This window comes from Schistocerca cancellata, chromosome 10 (genome assembly GCF_023864275.1).
Source record: "Schistocerca cancellata isolate TAMUIC-IGC-003103 chromosome 10, iqSchCanc2.1, whole genome shotgun sequence".
Classification (NCBI taxonomy): domain Eukaryota; kingdom Metazoa; phylum Arthropoda; class Insecta; order Orthoptera; family Acrididae; genus Schistocerca; species Schistocerca cancellata.
The window spans coordinates 227,658,271-227,681,555 of NC_064635.1; the positions used below are offsets into that span (position 1 = coordinate 227,658,271).

The 23,285-nt window shown below is 41.1% G+C and overlaps 1 protein-coding gene across 1 annotated transcript in view; it reads left to right on the forward strand.

The window, feature by feature from the left end:
- Positions 1–23,285, forward strand: part of LOC126106778 (arylalkylamine N-acetyltransferase 1-like) — a 61,688-nt gene that overhangs the window by 31,033 nt on the left and 7,370 nt on the right. The window lies entirely within an intron of this gene.

Below are 23,285 nucleotides of genomic sequence, written 5' to 3' on the forward strand. Positions count from 1 at the left end.
ATCATATCCATTCATTTATCATACAATGATTGAAATATTGGTTGCGGCGATTCTATGAATGTACAAGACTTTACAGTCCTGTTTAGACCGACTCCAAACAGGCACATTATTAGGATGATTCAATGACTGATATCATATGCATTCCATATAAACTTACTACTTAGTATAACAACTGCTGTGCAGTTTGAAAAAGAAATTATTATTGTGAAGCCTAAGTCTCCAGGACTTTGTTCTTGCAATGTGATGTCTACATTGCATGTTTCACATTTCATGTGTTGAGAAATAACAGAGAAAATGCCAGGAAAATTTATAATCCTACAGCTTCGATCCATATTTCACATCAAAGTCCTGGCCACTGTTATTCAGTTTCTCTGCAAAGTCAGTGACTCCTTTGAACTGCTTTCAGCCTCATATCTGTTCTTTGGTCACCTTTGACACCACATCGGATATGATATTTTTATACCCTTCTTACCTGATTACACTTTCATATCATTCATTCTTACATAAAAGACAAAGCTGTGTATTATAAGCTCACAAATAAACTATCAAAAGTCACACTGCAAACAAAAATCGAGATTCAAAGCAAAAGAATTGTCTTCTTTGTGCACATACTGACGTTTGCTGATGCTAAGCTAATATACTGTTTTCTGTGAAATGCATCTAGCTATACCCAAACACTACAGGGGGTACTGAGTTGGTCCAGGTAGGCCATTTCAGGTCATCCAAGGCACTAAAGGGGTAGTTCAGAATTCCATAGAACAAATTTTTTTCAGGGTTTAGAGTTTTTGCCTCTTATTTTAGAAGGTTCAAAGCATCTTTTAAGCCATTAGAAAATGATTTTTTGTTCTAGTTACCTATAAGGGCTTTGTGCTGGACCAGGACTCAAATGCAGAAAAGCAAAGCTGTACCGGATGAACCACCCAGCATAAGTCACAATATACCCTCTCAGCCTTACCTCTGCTATCACCTCTTGTATGCAGTAGAATTTGGGAATTAGTGCATTCTTAGCAAAGCAATGTTCTGCACAGCACACAGTTTTGATCTGTTAGGAAGTTTTGTACATTTAAGTATATTTAAGCATATCAGAAAAAAAAACAGCTTCACTGATACAGGCCAGTGTTTCTGCCCTTCTACTCCAAATGATCATGTTCAATATTCTGCACAAACATCTTTTAGTTGTCAGATTGGCAAACCCAAGAGCTGCTTAATACAAAGTTATGTGCAAATTATTCTCCTTCTTCTTTCTGCACATATAAGGGATTGGTCTGCTGTGCCTTCTTGAGTGAAATTTTTGGTCTTTACACCTTTCCCTTGGTCTTTGTGAAGATCTTCGGTACAGGGGGTAATAATTCACAATTACTTCATGTATTCTGCAGTCTTCCATTTTTCTGACATTGTTCTTCTAGTTGTTGCTGTATTCCTTAAACTCCTTATTTATAGTTTAATTTGCCAGTACTTTTCCAATGCCAGCATTCCTCCTCCTGTTGGATAGTATGCATCCATCTCCTCTTCTTAGGCATAGAATCTCTGATGCTTGTAATCTTTGTTAATTTCTTTTTGTTCCAGTCCATGACTCACACTCATACTGACATTTTTTGTACAAATTCTAACCTCCAATCAAAAAACTATAAACCATCAGAAAAGATCATTATTATTGCAAACATTGTAATTAAATGTAATAAGATAGACCAAAAAATCTGCTCACCAAGTGGTGGCAGTAGAAAACACATAAAAAAAAGATATTACTTATGCTCCTTCTTTCATGCAGCAGGGTTGAAGAGGGAGGAGGAGGGGTGAAAGAAAAGGACTGGAAAGGTTTAGGAAAAGGGATAGAGTTCAGAAAAGTCACCCAGAACCCCAGGTCAGGTGAGACTCACCAAATAGGATGAGAAGGAAAGACTGATTTTTGGGAACTGCACTGGATGAAATTTGAAAACCTGAGAGCTTAAAGGTGGAAGATAGGGTATTATGCAAGACTGAGAATACTCCTAAAACATCATATGTGAGTTAATAACAATGAAAAGCTAAGTGCATTATATGTGATAGAGGTGGGAAAAAATAGACAGGTCAGAAAATGAAAGATGTAGAAAAATAAAACAGAGTGAGGAAAAAATGTTTGCTATGAAGAAATGCTGAGATGAAAGAAATTAATGTAAATTAAAGCCAGGTGGGTGGTGAGACCCAAGGACATGTTGTAGCACCAGTTTCCACCTGCGGAGTTCTGAGAAAGTGGTGTCTGGGAGAAGAATCCAGATGGTGCGTGTGGTGAAACAGGCACCAAGTTAACAGATTTCGTGTTGTAGAGCATGCTCTGTGACAGGATATTGCGTGTTGCCAGAATACACCCTCTGCCTACCTTATAATTTGGTGGTAGTCATGCCAATTTAAAAGGCCAGACAGTGTTTATATAACAGCTAGTATATGACATTTGTCATTTCACGAGTGGCTCTCCCTTTCATAGTATACATTTTGCCAGTTGCAGGGCTGATTTAGATGGTGGTAGGAGGGTGCACAGGGGAAGTCTTGCAGTGGGGGCAGTCACAGAGGTAGGAGCCACATGCTAGGGAGATGGGTGCAGAAGGAGTGTAGGGCCTTTATAATCAGCAAATTCAACAAGGACATGACTTCCTAAAATCATGTCCTGAAATGAGCTCCATTCTGTCTGAGATTTTGTCCACGACACCTGTAATGACTTTCCATCATCCTCCCAATCTCCACAATACCCTTCTAAGACGCTATGCTCCTTCTGCACCCATCTCCCAACTCTATAGATTCTACTCCTGTGACTGTCTGCACTGCAAGATTTACCCTATGCACCCACCTACTACCACCCACACCAGCTCCACAACTGGCAGAATACATACTATCAAAGGGAAAGTCATTTGAGAAATGACATGTCATATACCACGTGTTACAAAAACACTGTTTGGCCTTTTACATCAGTATGGCTACCACCAAATTATCAGTTAGGATTGATGGGCTTAGGCAGAGGGTGTATAGTGCAACACACTATATGCTATTGATTGGCGACTCCATGTTGTCTTGTGCACTACGACCAGGTAACAGGTATACTTGAAAAAAGAGACAGCATTGGTCGTATATTTTTTCTATTGCAAAATCGATTTTCTGTCACTGAGTGACCATCTTCAGTGCTAGAAGTTAAAATTTTTTCACATTACGATCAGAGAGTACAACATAGAAAATCACAATTACATCTGCATATGAACATAACACTTGTTAAAACAAACCTATATTGTATAACAAATTGGGATGCACTGTTGTCACTAAGCTCACGGCAATCACATAGACTGAGGTCGCTGTTTACCTGCACAGTAGCTAAAAAGATCGTATACTACTATAGATATGTAGACGACACGCTATTGCTTATTAATGGTAGTCAATCTGATATTGACGAAGTCGTCAGTACATTTAATAGCTTACACAACAAAATTGCTTTCACAGTTGAAAAAGAACAGAATGGAGTCATTAATTTTTTAGACCTAACCATTGGAAGGGAAAATGGAAAACATACATTTGACATTTACAGAAAATCAACATTCACAGATATCATCTTAGATTATCGTTCACAACACCCAGACCAACACAAAAAAGCATTCTTCCACTTTGCATTTCATCGTATGTTCCGATTACCATTATCTAAGGAAAACCATGAGAAAGAGTTAAACATAGTTAAACAAATTGCAAGAAATAATAATTACCCGATGAAATATGTCATGAACATTTATGAGATGACATCCAAAAAATATAGTAAAGACAATTTAAGGCGGAATGAGACAAGCGAAACTAAAAATCAAAAATTTATCACATTGCCTTTCTATGGTCCCATTAGCAATAAAATTGCCAGTGTATTCAAGAAGAGAAATATTAATGTAGGTTTCTCGACGGCGAACAGACTGGGCGTGCTTTTAAGGAATAACATTCATGAACGCAAAGTCTTACATGAATCAGGTGTTTACAAACTTGTGTGTGCCACGTGTAATGCAAGTTACATAGGGCAAACAGGACGAAAATTAGAAACAAGGTTCCGTGAGCACGTTGCACTTGAGAGGAAAGATATTGCTGAAAAATCGAATTTCGCAGCCCATCTGGTAGCAACTGGTCATACAACTCCAGATTTGCCATCGCAATTTAAATTGTTGCACAAGGGTAAAAAAGGTCGTCTTCTCGACCTTATGGAAGAGATGGAGATCTTTTTTTATAATAAAGCTCCAGATATCACGCTGCTCAACGAGCAAACGATATCGAGAAGCACACATTTTTGGGAATGCTTTTCCGATTTACTATGAAATAAATTCAACTTGTGGTCATTCATCACAATTTGCAATTCATAGTCAGCTGCTTGTTACCCGTTATATAACACGCCTCAGTCATAGTCGCTACGAGAACACGTATAATGGCCGCTATTTCAACTATCTCAACACATTGACACACATGTTTTCAGTTTGTTTTAATAACATTACTAATTTCGGTTTTTTAAATGATGCTTCTTTCTTTTTTGTTCTGTAATTTACAGAACTTATGGACGCCGACTGAAGATAATTTTACGACAGTCGACATCTCGTAGGCGTTGACACAAAGTAATACAAACCGGTTATCACTTTACGTAATTATTTTTAATGTATGTTAACAATTCTTTTGCTATTTGAATAAGTGCTGGATATCGTGCATAGTCTATGTTTAATTTCTCTAAGTACAATGTAAATTTTGGTGTAAGTGACACTATTACTTGTCCTTCCTCATGATGGTTTCTCGATGATTGATGTATACTACTTGTTCGCACCTTACATTTGCACAGCATTTTAATTATTAAGTAACGGCAGTTTCGTACTGTGATTATTTTTTATATATTTGACTCCTTGGTATTAACGTTATTATTTTTTATATTTTCACTCCTTAGTATTAACGTTTGTTACATAAATTACGAACGTTGTACTTTTGACTTCCCACGCCAGATGGTGGGTGTTACGTTTTTTAAGAAAGACCTGTGTTACGCCTCTTTTTATGTTGTTCATTTATTATTCTTTGGCATTATCTTTTGCTTTGTACATGTTCTGCACTCTAACAACTTATCATCGATCTATTTTATGTTTTATAGTTTATAAAAAACAATATGCCAATGTATTTTAGATGTTCTCCTGCGTCTGCTATGTGTTGTACGCACATTTTAAATTTGAATTACTACACCATTCACAAAAGTACAAGATTTATTTAGTGTTAATAATTCGCAAAACCAATAACACTACGTCTTCACGTGACACATGTCACATAGAGGGCGTGTCAAGCCCTGTCACACCGAGGTCTGCTGAACAAGTGCAGGTAAACAGCGACCTCAGTCTATGTGATTGCCGTAAGCTTAGTGACAACAGTGCATCCCAATTTGTTATACAATATAGGTTTGTTTTAACAAGTGTTGTGTTCATATGCAGATGTAATTGTGATTTTCTATGTTGTACTCTCTGATCGTAATGTGAAAAAATTTTGACTTCTAGCACTGAAGATGGTCACTCAGTGACAGAAAATCGATTTTGCAATAGAAAAAATATACGACCAATGCTGTCTCTTTTTTCAAAAAAAAAAAAAAACACTATATGCTGTTACACAGCACATTCTAACCAATGGCCTCGCCGCAGTGGCAACACCGGTTTCCATCGTATCACTGAAGTTAGGCACTGTCAGGCTGGCCTGGCACTTGGAGACTGCCCGGTCTGCCAAGCACTGCTGGCAAGTATGGCACTCTGTCCTTGTGAGGCAAACTGAGGAGCTAAGTGATTGTGACACAGTGGCTCAGGTCTCATAAACTGACATATGGCCAGGAGAGCGGTGTGCTGACCACGTGCTCCTCTACATCCGCATCGAGTGACGCCTGTAGGCTGAGGATGAGACAGGGACCGTCAGTACCATTGAGCCTTCGTGGTGGGTTCAGGCAGAGTTCAGTTTGTAGAGTATGCTCTACAACATGACAGTCGTGATCTCGGTGCCTGTTTCTCAACACATGCCATTTGGGTACTTCTCCCAGGCAGTAGTTTCTCAGAACTCTGCAGATGGGAATCGATGCTACAACATGTCCTTGCGTCTCACCAACCACCTGGCTTTAATTTAATTTAATTTCTTTCAACTTTATACTTCTTCACAGTAAATATATTTTCCTCATTCCATTTAACTTTTCTCCATCTTTCATTTTCTGACCTATCTATTTTTTCCCACCTCTATCACATACAATCCACTTAGTTTTTCAGTCTTATTAACTCATGCTTGATGTTTTAGGAGTAATCTGTCTTGCATATTACCCTATAATCCACCTTTAAGCTCTCCGGTTTTCAAATCTCGTCCGTTGCAATCCCCGACTTCAGTCTTTCCACATTACCCTGTCCAGTAAGTCTCACCTGACTCAGCATTCTGGGCAACTTTTACAAACTGTACCCATTTTCCTGAACCTCTCCAATCCTCTTCCTTCACCTCTCTTCCTTCCCCTTCATCCCTTCTGCCATAAGTAGAAGTCACAGGCTCAAAATGCTTGCATAAGTAATACCATTTCTTATACACTGAAGCACCAAAGAAACTGGTATAGACATGCATATTCAAATACAGAGATAAGTAAACAGGCAGAATATGGCACTGCAGTTGGCAATGCCTATATAAGACAACAAGTGTCTGGCACAGTTGTTAGATAAGTTACTGCTATTACAATGGCAGATTATCAAGATTGAAGTGAGTTTGAACATGGTGTTATTGTCGGCACACGAGCGATGAGACACAGCATCTCTGAGATAGCGATGAAGTGGGAATTTCTTGTATGACCATTTCACAAGTGCAGCATGAATATCAGGATTTCAGTAAAACATCAAATCTCCAACTTTGCTGTTGCTGGAAAAAGATCCTGCAGGAACGAGACCAAAGATGACTGAAGAGAATCGTTCAGCATGACAGAAGTACAAACCTTCAGCAAATTGCTGCAGATTTCAATGCTGGGCCATCAACAAATGTCAGCATGTGAACCATTCGATGAAACGTCATCAATATGGGCTTTCAGAGCTGAAGGCTCACTCGTGTACCCTTGATGACTGCACGACACGAACATGCATGTCAAGCTGGTGGAGGCTCTGTAATAGTGTGAGGCATGTGCAGTTGGTGTGATATGGCTCAAATGGTTCAAATGGCTCTGAGCACTATGGGACTTAACTGCTGAGGTCATCAGTCTCCTAGAACTTAGAACTACTTAAACCTAACTAACCTAAGGACATCACACACATCCATGCCCGAGGCAGGATTCGAACCTGCGACCGTAGACGTCGCGCGGTTCCAGACTGTAGCGCCTAGAACCGCTCGGCCACCCCGGCCGGCTGGTGTGATATGGGACCCCTCATCCATCTAGATATGGCTCTGACAGGTGAAATGTATGTAAGCATCCTGTCTGATCACCTGCATGCATTCATATCCATTGTGCATTCTGACAGACTTGGGCAACTCCAGCAGGACAGTGGTACACCTCACACATCTGGAATTGCTACAGAGTGGCTCCAGGAACACTCTTCTGATTTTAAACACTTCCCCTAGCCACCAAACTGCCCAGACATGAACATTACTGAGCATGTCTGGGATGCCTTGCATCATGCTGTTCAGGAGAGATCCACCCCCTCATACTCTTACGGATTTATGGACAGCCCTGCAAGATTCGTGGTGGAAATTCCCTGCAGCACTATTTCAGTCTTTTAAGCTTCAAAAGAAAGCTGTAAGAGTAATAAGTGTAGTTGCTTACAGAGCATCATGTAGAGGTGTCTTTAAGGAATTAAAAATCATGACCTTACCATATATACACTCCTGGAAATGGAAAAAAGAACACATTGACACCGGTGTGTCAGACCCACCATACTTGCTCCGGACACTGCGAGAGGGCTGTACAAGCAATGATCACATGCACGGCACAGCGGACACACCAGGAACCGCGGTGTTGGCCGTCGAATGGCGCTAGCTGCGCAGCATTTGTGCACCGCCGCCGTCAGTGTCAGCCAGTTTGCCGTGGCATACGGAGCTCCATCGCAGTCTTTAACACTGGTAGCATGCCGCGACAGCGTGGACGTGAACCGTATGTGCAGTTGACGGACTTTGAGCGAGGGCGCATAGTGGGCATGCGGGAGGCCGGGTGGACGTACCGCCGAATTGCTCAACACGTGGGGCGTGAGGTCTCCACAGTACATCGATGTTGTCGCCAGTGGTCGGCGGAAGGTGCACGTGCCCGTCGACCTGGGACCGGACCGCAGCGACGCACGGATGCACGCCAAGACCGTAGGATCCTGCGCAGTGCCGTAGGGGACCGCACCGCCACTTCCCAGCAAATTAGGGACACTGTTGCTCCTGGGGTATCGGCGAGGACCATTCGCAACCGTCTCCATGAAGCTGGGCTACGGTCCCGCACACCGTTAGGCCGTCTTCCGCTCACGCCCCAACATCGTGCAGCCCGCCTCCAGTGGTGTCGCGACAGGCGTGAATGGAGGGACGAATGGAGACGTGTCGTCTTCAGCGATGAGAGTCGCTTCTGCCTTGGTGCCAGTGATGGTCGTATGCGTGTTTGGCGCCGTGCAGGTGAGCGCCACAATCAGGACTGCATATGACCGAGGCACACAGGGCCGACACCCGGCATCATGGTGTGGGGAGCGATCTCCTACACTGGCCGTACACCACTGGTGATCGTCGAGGGGACACTGAATAGTGCACGGTACATCCAAACCGTCATCGAACCCATCGTTCTACCATTCCTAGACCGGCAAGGGAAGTTGCTGTTCCAACAGGAGAATGCACGTCCGCATGTATCCCGTGCCACCCAAAGTGCTCTAGAAGGTGTAAGTCAACTACCCTGGCCAGCAAGATCTCCGGATCTGTCACCCATTGAGCATGTTTGGGACTGGATGAAGCGTCGTCTCACGCGGTCTGCACGTCCAGCACGAACGCTGGTCCAACTGAGGCGCCAGGTGGAAATGGCATGGCAAGCCGTTCCACAGGACTACATCCAGCATCTCTACGATCGTCTCCATGGGAGAATAGCAGCCTGCATTGCTGCGAAAGGTGGATATACACTGTACTAGTGCCGACATTGTGCATGCTCTGTTGCCTGTGTCTATGTGCCTGTGGTTCTGTCAGTGTGATCATGTGATGTATCTGACCCCAGGAATGTGTCAATAAAGTTTCCCCTTCCTGGGACAATGAATTCACGGTGTTCTTATTTCAATTTCCAGGAGTGTATATATGAATATAATAGAGGGAAACATTCCAATTGGGAAAAATATATCTAAAAGAAAGATGATGAGACTTACCAAACAAAAGCAGTGGCAGGTCTATAGACACACAAACAAACACAAACATACACACATAATTCAAGCTTTCGCAACCAATGGTTGCCTCATCAGGAAAGAGGGAAGGAGAGGGAAAGACGAAAGGGTTTGGGTTTTGAGGGAGAGGGTAAGGAGTCATTCCAGTCCCGGTAGCGGAAAGACAGAGATTCTGCCAAAACTCTTTGCCTTTACAAATGTCTGCTTGTGTCTGTGTATATATATATATAAAAACAAAGATGATGTGACTTACCAAATGAAAGTGCTGGCAGATCGAAAGACACACAAACGAACACAAACATACACACAAAATTCAAGCTTTCGCAACAAACTGTTGCCTCATCAGGAAAGAGGGAAGGAGAGGGAAAGACGAAAGGATGTGTGTTTTAAATGAGAGGGTAAGGAGTCATTCCAGTCCCGGGATCGGAAAGACTTACCTTAGGGGGAAAAAAGGATGGGTATACACTCACACACACACACATATTCATCCACACATATACAGACACAAGCAGACATATTTAAAGACAAAGAGTTTGGGCAGAGATGTCACTCGAGGCAGAAGTGCAGAGGCAAAGATGTTGTTGAATGACAGGTGAGGTATGAGTGGCGGCAACTTGAAATTAGCGGAGATTGAGGCCTGGTGGATAACGGGAAGAGAGGATATATTGAAGAGCAAGTTCCCATCTCCGGAGTTCGGATAGGTTGGTGTTAGTGGGAAGTATCCAGATAACCCGGATGGTGTAACACTGCGCCAAGATGTGCTGGCTGTGCACCAAGGCATGTTTAGCCACAGGGTGATCCTCATTACCAACAAACACTGCCTGCCTGTGTCCATTCATGCGAATGGACAGTTTGTTGCTGGTCATTCCTACATAGAATGCATCACAGTGTAGGCAGGTCAGTTTGTAGATCACGTGGGTGCTTTCACACGTGGCTCTGCCTTTGATCGTGTACACCTTCCGGGTTACAGGACTGGAGTAGGTGGTGGTGGGAGGGTGCATGGGACAGGTTTTACACCGGGGGCGGTTACAAGGGTAGGAGCCAGAGGGTAGGGAAGGTGGTTTGGGGATTTCATAGGGATGAACTAAGAGGTTACGAAGGTTAGGTGGATGGCGGAAAGACACTCTTGGTGGAGTGGGGAGGATTTCATGAAGGAAGGATCTCATTTCAGGGCAGGATTTGAGGAAGTCGTATCCCTGCTGGAGAGCCACATTCAGAATCTGATCCAGTCCCGGAAAGTATCCTGTCACAAGTGGGGCACTTTTGTGGTTCTTCTGTGGGAGGTTCTGGGTTTGAGAGGATGAGGAAGTGGCTCTGGTTATTTGCTTCTGTACCAGGTCGGGAGGGTAGTTGTGGGATGCGAAAGCTGTTGTCAGGTTGTTGGTATAATGCTTCAGGGATTCCGGACTGGAGCAGATTCGTTTGCCACGAAGACCTAGGCTGTAGGGAAGGGACCGTTTGATGTGGAATGGGTGGCAGCTGTCGTAATGGAGGTACTGTTGCTTGTTGGTGGGTTTGATGTGGATGGACGTGTGAAGCTGGCCATTGGACCGGTGGAGGTCAACATCAAGGAAAGTGGCATGGGATTTGGAGTAGGACCAGGTGAATCTGATGGAACCAAAGGAGTTGAGGTTGTAGAGGAAATTCTAGAGTCCTTCTTCACTGTGAGTCCAGATCATGAAGATGTCATCAATAAATCTGTACCAAACTTTGGGTTGGCAGGCCTGGGTAACCAAGAAGGCTTCCTCTAAGTGACCCATGAATAGGTTGGCGTACGAAGGAGCCATCCTGGTACCCATTGCTGTTCCCTTTAATTGTTGGTATGTCTGGTCTTCAAAAGTGAAGAAGTTGTGGGTCAGGATGAAGCTGGCTAAGGTAATGAGGAAAGAGGTTTTAGGTAGGGTGGCAGGTGATCGGCGTGAAAGGAAGTGCTCCATCGCAGCGAGGCCCTGGACGTGCGGGATATTTGTGTATAAGGAAGTGGCATCAATAGTTACAAGGATGGTTTCTGGGGGTAACGGATTGGGTAAGGATTCCAGGCGTTTGAGAAAGTGGTTGGTGTCTTTGATGAAGGATGGGAGACTGCATGTACTGGGTTGAAGGTGTTGATCTATGTAGGCAGAGATACGTTCTATGGGGGCTTGTTAACCAACTACAATGGGGCGGCCAGGATGATTGGGTTTGTGAATTTTAGGGAGAAGGTTGATGGAGTCAGGTGAAAGGTTTTGTAGGGGGCCTAAGGTTCTGAGGATTCCTTGGAGCTCTGCCTGGACATCAGGAATGGGATTACCTTGGCAAACTTTGTATGTGGTGTTGTCTGAAAGCTGACGCAGTCCCTCAGCCACATACTCCCGACGATCAAGTACCACGGTCGTGGAACCCTTGTCCGCCGGAAGAATGACGATGGACCGGTCAGCCTTCAGATCACGGATAGCCTGGGCTTCAGCAGTGGTGATGTTGGGAGTAGGATTAAGGTTTTTTAAGAAGGATTGAGAGGCAAGGCTGGAAGTCAGAAATTCCTGGAAGGTTTGGAGAGGGTGATTTTGAGGAAGAGGAGGTGGGTCCCGCTGTGACGGAGGACGGAACTGTTCCAGGCAGGGTTCAATTTGGATAGTGTCTTGGGGAGTTGGATCATTAGGGGTAGGATTAGGATCATTTTTCTTCGTGGCAAAGTGATACTTCCAGCAGAGAGTATGAGTGTAGGACAGTAAATCTTTGACGAGTTTGGTTGAATCTGGTAGTGGGGCTGTAGGTGAGGCCTTTGGATGGGACAGAGGTTTCGGATTGGGAGAGAGGTTTGGAGGAAAGGTTAACTACTGAATTAGGGTGTTGTGGTACCAGATTGTGTTGATTGGAATTTCGAGGTTTTGGAGGGAGTAGAGCTGGAAGTGGGAGATTGAGTAGATGGGAGAGACTGGGTTTGTGTCCAATGAGAGGTGGTTGAGGTTTGCTGGAAAGGTTGTGAAGGGTGAGTGAGTTGCCTTTCCAGAGGTGGGAAACCAGGAGATTGGATAGTTTTTTGAGGTGAAGGGTGGCATGCTGTTCTAATTTGCGGTTGGCCTGTAGGAGGATGCTCTGAATAGCCGGTGTGGATGTGGGAGAGGAAAGATTGAGGACTTTTATTAAGGATAGGAGTTGACGGGTGTGTTCATTGGCTGAGTTGATGTGTAGGTGAAGGATTAGGTGGGTGAGGGCAATGGATTGTTCAGTTTGGAACTGGTATAGGGACTGATGGAAAGAAGGGTTGCAGCCAGAGATGGGAACTTTAAGTGTGAGGCCTTTGGGGTTTATGCCAAATGTCAAACAAGCCTGAGAAAATAAAATATGCGAGCGTAATCTGGCTAGGGTGAAGGCATGTTTGCGTAGGGAATGTAAATAAAACTTAATGGGGTCGTTGTGGGGGTGTTGTGAGGGTGACATGGTATTAGAAGGTGGAAAGTTTAACATGAGGTTGAAATGAAAATGAAAGATAGAAATATATGGGGAGAGATAAAGGTGAACTAGAAAGCAACTGGAGATCTGGTATGAAAAAAGGCGAAAAAGTGTTGGTTAAGTTGATCCTGTGGTGAACTTGGGTTGGTAGATAGCGAAGTGCATAAAGGTTAGGTGGTTGTGTTGCCGCTAAAACACGTTAAAGGGCGGAGAAATTCGGGAAAATTTCGAAAAAACGTATTAAAAGGAGTGGTGTTGTGGTGAAAGATTACGAAAATGGGGCTAACAATTGTCTGACGAAGAAATAATGACGTTAAAACCTGTGGGGAGCGGCTAAAATGATCAGTGATGTGCGGAAAACGGAAGTGGAAATAAAGTGAAAGTTATTAGAACTAGCCGAAATGGTTGTTTAATACGTGAAAGCAGCTGTTATTGAACTCGATATATATATGAATACCTGGAATTTTGCTCAAATTTATAGGTCTGCTTCATAACTCTCTAAACAAAAATTCATAACTATGAACCATTCCTAAATAAAACTAAACTTCTTTCATCCATCTATGTATCTAATTAGGCACCTAGCTTTGGTGCTGTATGTTACTATGCCTAGTGAACTAAAGTATTGGTATTTAATAGCAACCAAGGGGTTTCGCTAGCTTTCATTCTATCTGTATGTATGTGTGTAATTTTATAATATAGTTAAGCAGAATAATGTTTTTGTCATAAAGTTGTGTTGATACCAATGATAAGAATTTGTACATGATGTAAATATGTAATATTTTATAGTGTTCTGTACTTTGACAAGTCCAATATCATGAATGTGATAATACAGATGCTAAATAAATAAATAAATATTCACTACAAACTGACCAGTTACATGTGTTTGCTCTTTGAAAAAAATAAGCTTTTACTCTCTCAATGTTTTGTCACAAACTCAATCATCTCAGATAAAACACATGTCATCATCAATAACTTCATAACGCTTCTGTCGACAGACATCTTCCAACTATTTGCACCGTAACTATGCTAATAGTACTGCTACTCTGTGACTCACTAATACACAAAAATCAACAACTGCAAAGATAAAAGAGGTCACAGTTCAGAGATCATAGAGTACTTTATCTTTTACATCCAAAGTGTTTCTTTCATAACTAAATACTTCTTTCACAATTTTTTTTTCCAAATAAATCATACTATTATGAATAATAACAATAATTTTAAATTATAATTACAATTTCAAATTAACTTGGAAATAAATATTGTATTATTTTTATTCATTAGCTCTATTTATTAATAAGCATAATTCAGGGCTATATGTGAGAGAGATAGAAGCACTAACTAGTTCCATTACACTCTTCATTAGATTTTCCTTTCATACTTTAGTTTTGATGGTTCTATAGATTGTTAAGTTAGTTATTATAGTTTGTTTCTGTCTTTTGTATGTCCATTTCTGTCTGTCTCTGAGGACATTAATGGATTATATAAATTAGCTATTCTGGACAAAATATGAGCAGCTGTTTGGAGTGTGTTCTTGCTGTCAGCAATCACAATTTGATCAACAGAAGGAGTCTGTCAGAATAATTACCTTCTTTGAAGGCAAAAGTATAAAACCTAATTTACTTACCAACTATCTGAGAATGTCATCAGTATGATTATTAAGAAGAATCACAGATAAACTACGTCCTTGCCTTACTCAAAAATTTTCCTGTCTTATATTTTCGAATATTTGCATTGGTGATTTCTGATACTTGGTGTATGCTTTCTGCTGTCATTATTATTTGCAGAGGGATACCTATTTTGCTCATGATCTCCCTTAGCTTTCCTCTTTATACTTTATTAAAAGCTTTCACATACTCAATCAATAGTAATTTCAGTAAAATGTGCAGAATTAACATCGCAGAATTCAGTATTCTGAAAAACTGCAGGAATGGATAGTAAAATACACAGTCTTTTAGTCTGAATATTCATGAATTTTCAGTTTCCTGTGAGCTGTCAGCTAGTAACCATTAACACAATTTTATTCATAATCAAAAACCCGTCTCTGAACCCCAGATTGGGATGCATAGTTTATATGGAAATTATTTCTACATCTAGTATTTTGGTTGTGAATTGCTGAGTCTATCCAAAATTGGGATGTAGTAATTGAATGTTATTATCAATTCAGCCCAAACATCCACAGCAGTATAACATGTGTTTATACTACATTTATTTAAAATGGATGGCAGTTTGCGCACTAGTATTACCAATTAAACATTTGTTTGGCAGGGTGGCAGCAGAAAATAAATTTGTTAACAGTATAAGAAATAACAGATAACCTGTATTAGCAGTTTTGTTAGGAAATTTAATTGTTAGAAACTTTACTTAAGTTTCATTAACAGTTTGATGCATGACACCTGATGTTGTATACCTTATACAGTTATGTTTAAATGACTTGTCTTTGGCAGTCTCTGATATTGTCGTTATGACTGAAAGTAATGATGCAGACATTTGTTTTACTTTATCTAGTTCTCCATAAAGAGCGACTGTTAGGTTGTAATGGTTATCTACTGGATGGAACTGGTGGCACTGTGCTCTGTAGCGTGATGAAGGAACTATACTTTGCGAGCCGTAGGCACTGACATGTAATGTCTGATTGCACAACTGGAACTGGATGAATGTCTACAGTGCCTCATCTTCTCTGTCTGTCAGTGGAAGGATTTTTACCTCCACCAGTACTAGGGGGAAGCAATGTAGTCCCAAGTTGACAGTGGTCTCTTTTGTGGATGGTGGCACTATTGGCAGATGAATGCCATGTTCCAAAGGATGCAGAAACAGAAGCAGACATTGGCCCTTTACAAACTAGTCACAAATGTTGTTTGATACCCTGTGTAATTGCAATTTTATAATGAAAGCTGGTGTAGGACCAAATCAAAATAGACTTCACATACATGATTCTTTTGATCTGTGGTATTTAGGATGCGTGTGCATTTTATGATACTTTCATGTCCATATTTGAGATGTGTTTTCCAAAAAAACTGACAACAATTAGTGTCATGCCAAGAAACAGTAGCCAGTGGATAACACTTGCTATCAGAGTATCCAGTCAAAAGATAAAACTTCTCAATCAACTGGGAAAAGACAACCATACTTGCAGAATATGTTAAGAAAGTAATTACAACAGCCAAGACAATGCACAACGACAAAGTAATCATAGGGACAGCAAACAAGTCAAAAGCAATATGGAATATAGTAAAAAAGGAAACAAAACAAAAGTGTTAAAAAGCAAGATGACATATTAAAAGATGATTGTGGTGTGTTACTCAGTAATGGTACTCTAGCAAATTACATAAATGACTTTTTCATAAACACTCCAGTCAATCTGAGTAAAAATTTTGCTAGTAATAGTAGTAGCACAGTTCAAAGAGAGCAAAGTGGTAATTCAATATTGAAATGTCCCACAAATGAATTAGAAGTTCTTAAGACAGTAAAGACACTGAAGAATAAAATGTCCTCTGAAACTGACGAGGTACCAGGTACAGTCATAATTAAATGTGATAGTGTCATAGCAGAACCACTCACCACATCATAAACCTATCATTAACAGAAGGGGCATTCCCACAGAGATTAAGAATTTCAAAAATAAAACCACTGTATAAAAAGGGTAATACTGGGTGATCAAAAAGTCAGTATAAATTTGAAAACTGAATAAATCACAGAATAATGTAGATAGAGAGGTACAAATTGACACACATGCTTGGAATGACATGAGGTTTTATTAGAACCAAAAAAATACAAAAGTTCAAAAAATGTACGACAGATGGCGCTTCATCTGATCAGAATAGCAATAATTAGTATAACAAAGTAAGACAAAAGCAAAGATGATGTTCTTTACAGGAAATGCTCAATATGTCCACCATCATTCCTCAACAATAGCTGTAGTTGAGGAATAATGTTGTGAACAGCACTGTAAAGCATGTCCGGAATTATGGTGAGGCATTGGCGTTGGATGTTGTCTTTCAGCATCCCTAGATATGTCGGTCGATCACGATACACTTGCGTCTTCAGGTAACCCCAAAGCCAATAATCGCACGGACTGAGGTCTGGAGACCTGGGAGGCCAAGCATGATGAAACTGGTGGCTGGGCACGTGATCATCACTGAACGATGCACACAAGTGATCTTTCATGCGTCTAGCAATATGGGGTGGTTCTAATAAAACCCCATGTCATTCTAAGCATGTGTGTCAATTTTTACCTCTCTAACTACATTATTCCATGGTTTATTAAGTTTTCAAATTTATACTGACTTTTTGATCACCCGGTATATATGAAGTAGGAAACTATAGACCAGTAGCTTTGTTACTTGTTTTTTCAAAAATAGTAGAGACTGTCATGAAAAATATAATTACAAATTACCTCGAAAAATTCAATCTCTTGTCTGTAAACCAACATGGTTTTCGCAAAGGCATGAGTACAGAAACAGCAATTACCCAATTCATCAGAAACATTGTAATAGGACTTGACAGAAATAACAGTACAGTAGGAATAAACTTGCACTTATCGAAGGCATTTGGTACTGTTGATCGTGATATCTTGCTAGACAAACTAGAAGCTATAGGTATATGAGGAGTTGCATTGAAATGGTTTCAGTCACATCTCCACAATAGAAAACAAGGAGTAGAAATTACCTCAGCAAACAATAAAAACGAAAGCATTGTGTACAAATCGGACATGCAGACTGTACCAATCGTAGCACCTCAGGGCAGCTTTCTAGGACCTCTCTTATTTCTTTTAATGATATCAGGAGCCCAAACAGTGATACACACATAACTTTGTTCACTGATGACACAAATATTGTTGTAACAGACATAGAGTATTGCCAACATCTGCAACCATGGTTTTGGAATACATACAAAACTGGTTTGAGCAGAAGAGGCTAACCTTAAATATTTCAAAAACTAATTAAATACATTACAGGAAAAGAAAGTCTTCATCATGATGAGAATCTCAAAATTCAAAATAAACAAATTGAAAGAGTAGCTGCCACAAAATTCTTAGGTGTGTACCAAATTGATGAAAATTTAGACTGGAAAGCCCACATTCTCTACCTCACTAACAAGTTGAGTTCTGTTTGTTTTGCATTATGGATAATTAGTACTGTGTGTAGCAGAGAGTGCAGCAGAACTTTCTACTTTGCTTACATCCATTCTGCTATCAACTATGGCTTAACCCTCTGTGGTCATAATAAGGCAAACATGAAAACCATCTTCACCTTACAAAAACGAGCTGTTAGAATAATTTCAAACAGTAAAAGGCTAACACATACCAAACAGTTTTCAAACACCTAATTATTTTACCCTTACCATGCCTCTATATAAAAAAAAGTGTTGTTGATATAAAAATGCACATTGATAATTACAAAACCAACTCAGATCTTAACTTGTACAATACAAAAAGGTGCAATCACATCCACATAAAAAGAGTAAACAAGGCTTTAACACAAAACAAACCAACATTCAGGGTACTATTTTGTACAACAAACTTCCAACTCAGCTAAAAGAAATAAAAACATTAGCTACATTCAAGGAAGCAATATTTAAATTCTTAATGACCATTGCTGTTATAGTGTAAATGAATATCTGCAGTAACCTTGTAGCAAGTAACTACATTCATTTGCTATACGTTAATAGTACCATAAATTAAATGCTTGCCACAGCCTCAATGTTAATTTTTCTGAACAAAAGAGTTAAATTAATTATTTACTTGTAATGTATTTCATGTAAAAGGCCCCAAACGAAAGTGTTATATCAATTATTTACTTGTAATGTATTTCATGTAAATCATCCTTCTCATACTTTTATATTATTACAGTAATCAAAGTTGTATTGCCCAAAACTATTGAAATGGGTACAATGAACGATTGTATTATGTAGGAAACTGTACACCCTTACCTTACTATGTTCTTTCACAAAATCGATACAGTGTACATTGTCTACTACTACTACTACTACTACTACTACTATTGTAGTTGGATTATACACGACACATTTTTGGAATCCCTGCTGGTTGACATGGAGTGACATGAATGAGACCATTCTGTTTAGAGATACTGCATTGTGTTAGGACACAGAACATATTCTTGGGTTCCACAACATGTGGGTGTCAGGGAGACTTGACAGTAGTTTCACGGATCACTTCTGTTATCCTTCTGGTAGATGGGTCCTGTACTTTTTAAGGCCAAATTTTTTTCAAGGGATCTACAGTATATTATGGTGAAAAGGATATAAATCGTTTACAAATTTGCTATAGAATATCACTGGAATTAATTTTAATGATATAGCTGTTTTGCCAATATGATCTATATCACATCTTTTCTGTGGTGCAAGAAGTAAACAGACTCTCCTTCAATGAAGGAACATTTGAAAATGATGTTCAGTATTTCTGCTATTACACTTGCTACTCTCTTTCTCAGCTCCTATGACTTGCGTGCCTGGACGGCAACATTGGTACCACTAACAGCCTTTATATATAAGTGGTATTTCTTTGGGTTTTGTGAGAGCTTATCCAATAATGTTCTGTTATGTTAGTCAATGAAGGTTTCACATTTTTCCCTCATGACGACTAAATGTGTTACATTCAGCATCTTTCCATTTATACGCCTACGCTTCTTTATACACCTGTTATGCATTAGTCACTATTTGTTTAGACAGTATGCCATGGAGGGGTCCCTCCCATCATGAACTGTTGAGTAGGTAAATAGCCATCCAGTGCGTGTTCAGCTATTCTTTTAAATCTAAGTCACAGTTCTACATTTTTACTATGTTAGGTAAATGTTTTGAGATCTTTCTTGAGAAGTGATATGACTTCTTCTTTGTCTAACTTATTAAATGCACAAATCTTCTTATTTATTTTAGCCGCTCTTAATCCTGTAGTAATTATTGTTGTTACAGATACCTTATTGTCAAAGCTACCAGTTTGAATAAGAGCTTCCACAAAGATGTTAGGTCTGTTTGTTGCTGTTAGGTCTAGCATATTTCCATCATGAGTTGCCTTCCAAACAATCTCCTCCAACAACCACAATATGATTATTAAATTAGCAAACTGAGGGTTTCTCTAAATTTTGCAGTAACTTTTGGGGGTGGATCTGATGGCTGATAGAAAGATACAATCACAGTTTTACAATTATCCTTGACAGTCTTGTCTAAACTATCTTGCATAGGGCTTCAATTTCTACCTTGCCAGTATTAGTTTCTTATCTACTGCAACTAGTATATCATCTTATTTTACCATTAACCTATCCTTTCGCTATACAATCAGTTTATTTCAGTTTTTACATATCATTTTTTTAACTAGTATTATGTAAGATTTACTGCTTTTTGGTAGTACTTCAAACTCTGGTATTTTTCTAGGAATCCTACATTACTTGAGTAACAGAATTTTAGTCCTTTCGTCTGTGGGGATCATGTCTCCAAATCTTACACTAATACTTGGTGTGCCCTACATCTCTCATTATTTGGCGTCGCTAGAGAGATGCTGAATCCCAAAAACTCATTATTTGGCATGGCTAGAGAGATGCTGAATCCCAACCAAAAAAAAAACCCTTGTGTGCAACCCCACATGCAGTTAGCTACCTGGGTAGCAGCCTCTGACATGTACTGCACCCCTGACCCATTCAGGCAGACTCTACAATTCTCAACTCCATAGCCAAGTCCACGAAGTCATCCAGGAAGTCACAGAACAGTTATCCACAGAATCTTGGATGTCTTTCCTGGAAGCCTTCTACTTGGCTCAGACAAAAGGACCTCAAACTTCCCAGGACAAGCCACTATTCTCTTTGGTCATGGGATCTTTTGCAGAACTCCATATTATCCACATTGACCTACTTTGACTCAAATCTTACTATGCACTCCCAAGCATGACAGCACTTAGTTATTATCTCTACTGATGCCATTCATGATACAGACATTGCACTTCTAAAGTATTTTGTTTAGCTGCCCCATAAAGCAGTATGAAGGCAATTAATAAATGTAGAACTATATTTTGAGGGAGTGAATAAGTTGTTGTAATGTGACTCAAGGAGCGAAGTAGATCCACAAACCCTGTCTTGTGGCTAATCCAAGGATCATGTGTCACATTGTCACGTAGAAGATAGTGTAATTAGATGAATGATGAACATTAATTTCACATAATGAAGATTTATTCAGCACTTCCATATACACTCCTGGAAATGGAAAAAAGAACCCATTGACACCGGTGTGTCAGACCCACCATACTTGCTCCGGACACTGCGAGAGGGCTGTACAAGCAATGATCACACGCACGGCACAGCGGTCACACCAGGAACCGCGGTGTTGGCCGTCGAATGGCGCTAGCTGCGCAGCATTTGTGCACCGCCGCCTTCAGTGTCAGCCAGTTTGCCGTGGCATACGGAGCTCCATCGCAGTCTTTAACACTGGTAGCATGCCGCGACAGCGTGGACGTGAACCGTATGTGCAGTTGACGGACTTTGAGCGAGGGTGTATAGTGGGCATGCGGGAGGCCGGGTGGACGTACCGCTGAATTGCTCAACACGTGGGGCGTGAGGTCTCCACAGTACATCGATGTTGTCGCCAGTGGTCGGCGGAAGGTGCACGTGCCCGTCGACCTGGGACCGGACCGCAGCGACGCACGGATGCACGCCAAGACCGTAGGATCCTGCGCAGTGCCGTATGGGACCGCACCGCCACTTCCCAGCAAATTAGGGACACTGTTGCTCCTGGGGTATCGGCGAGGACCATTCGCAACCGTCTCCATGAAGCTGGGCTACGGTTCCGCACACCGTTAGGCCGTCTTCCGCTCACGCCCCAACATCGTGCAGCCCGCCTCCAGTGGTGTCGCGACAGGCGTGAATGGAGGGACGAATGGAGACGTGTCGTCTTCAGCGATGAGAGTCGCTTCTGCCTTGGTGCCAATGATGGTCGTATGCGTGTTTGGCGCCGTGCAGGTGAGCGCCACAATCAGGACTGCATACGACCGAGGCACACAGGGCCAACACCCGGCATCATGGTGTGGGGAGCGATCTCCTACACTGGCCGTACACCACTGGTGATCGTCGAGGGGACACTGAATAGTGCACGGTACATCCAAACCGTCATCGAACCCATCGTTCTACCATTCCTAGACCGGCAAGGGAAGTTGCTGTTCCAACAGGAGAATGCACGTCCGCATGTATCCCGTGCCACCCAACGTGCTCTAGAAGGTGTAAGTCAACTACCCTGGCCAGCAAGATCTCCGGATCTGTCCCCCATTGAGCATGTTTGGGACTGGATGAAGCATCGTCTCACGCGGTCTGCAAGTCCAGTACGAACGCTGGTCCAACTGAGGCGCCAGGTGGAAATGGCATGGCAAGCCGTTCCACAGGACTACATCCAGCATCTCTACGATCGTCTCCATGGGAGAATAGCAGCCTGCATTGCTGCGAAAGGTGGATATACACTGTACTAGTGCCAACATTGTGGATGCTCTGTTGCCTGCGTCTATGTGCCTGTGGTTCTGTCAGTGTGATCATGTGATGTATCTGACCCCAGGAATGTGTCAATAAAGTTTCCCCTTCCTGGGACAATGAATTCACGGTGTTCTTATTTCAATTTCCAGGAGTGTACAAGAGCGCAGAGTGATCTGCCTCCAGCCAGACCACATACAGCATAATTATAGGTACAGAACATTCCAGTACAATGATGCTTGACATTTGCATATACTTCTGGAATGTACTCAAACTGACTAGAGAAATTAAAATTGTACAGTACAGGTGAGTTTTGAATGCACGACCCTCCATGCAACAGTTTAGCATTATAACCACTACACCACGGTGCTTCTCAGCTTCTTCTCTGACAATATTCTGTTGTGGTAAGAAATTAACAAGTATGTGCACAGGATTCAATCTTGATTAAAAATGTTCCAGACACGTTCTTAAGAGTGATAGTACTAACTGAGCTAAGACAGTCTTGTCATTCTATGGGCACATGCAGCATCTGCTTCAGGAGTGTTTGAGCATTGTCTGTTGAACCACATAAATGGGACAATTTTATAGGTTCATACAGTTTCTCAGTACTAACAGTGATATCAATGATTATTGCTCTCTTCTAGCCTGGAAACCTCACACACCCCATTATCTTACACTAGGTAAATATGAGACACCAATGGTTGTCAAAACTGCACTAAAATCTTGTGAAAATAAAACAAGTTTTAGACAGGTTGATAAATGTTCTCTACACCAGGAAGACAAAAAGACTGAGAAGTAAATGCTGAGGAATAGACACTTTATTATTATGCCATTGGTAGACTGGCAATTTGTGATCTTGCTGTCAAAGTAACATATACAGCCTATGCAGTGTTGTGGTTCATTCAAAATTAAAATCAAAACTGCACATAAACCTCCTTCATATTAGTTGTCTTCAATTTATTTAGTAGTAGTTCATTTTTAAATTAGTCTAACACCTAAACACATCTGCTATTTTGATAGAATCATTTCATAAGTATGTGTCTTGTCATTC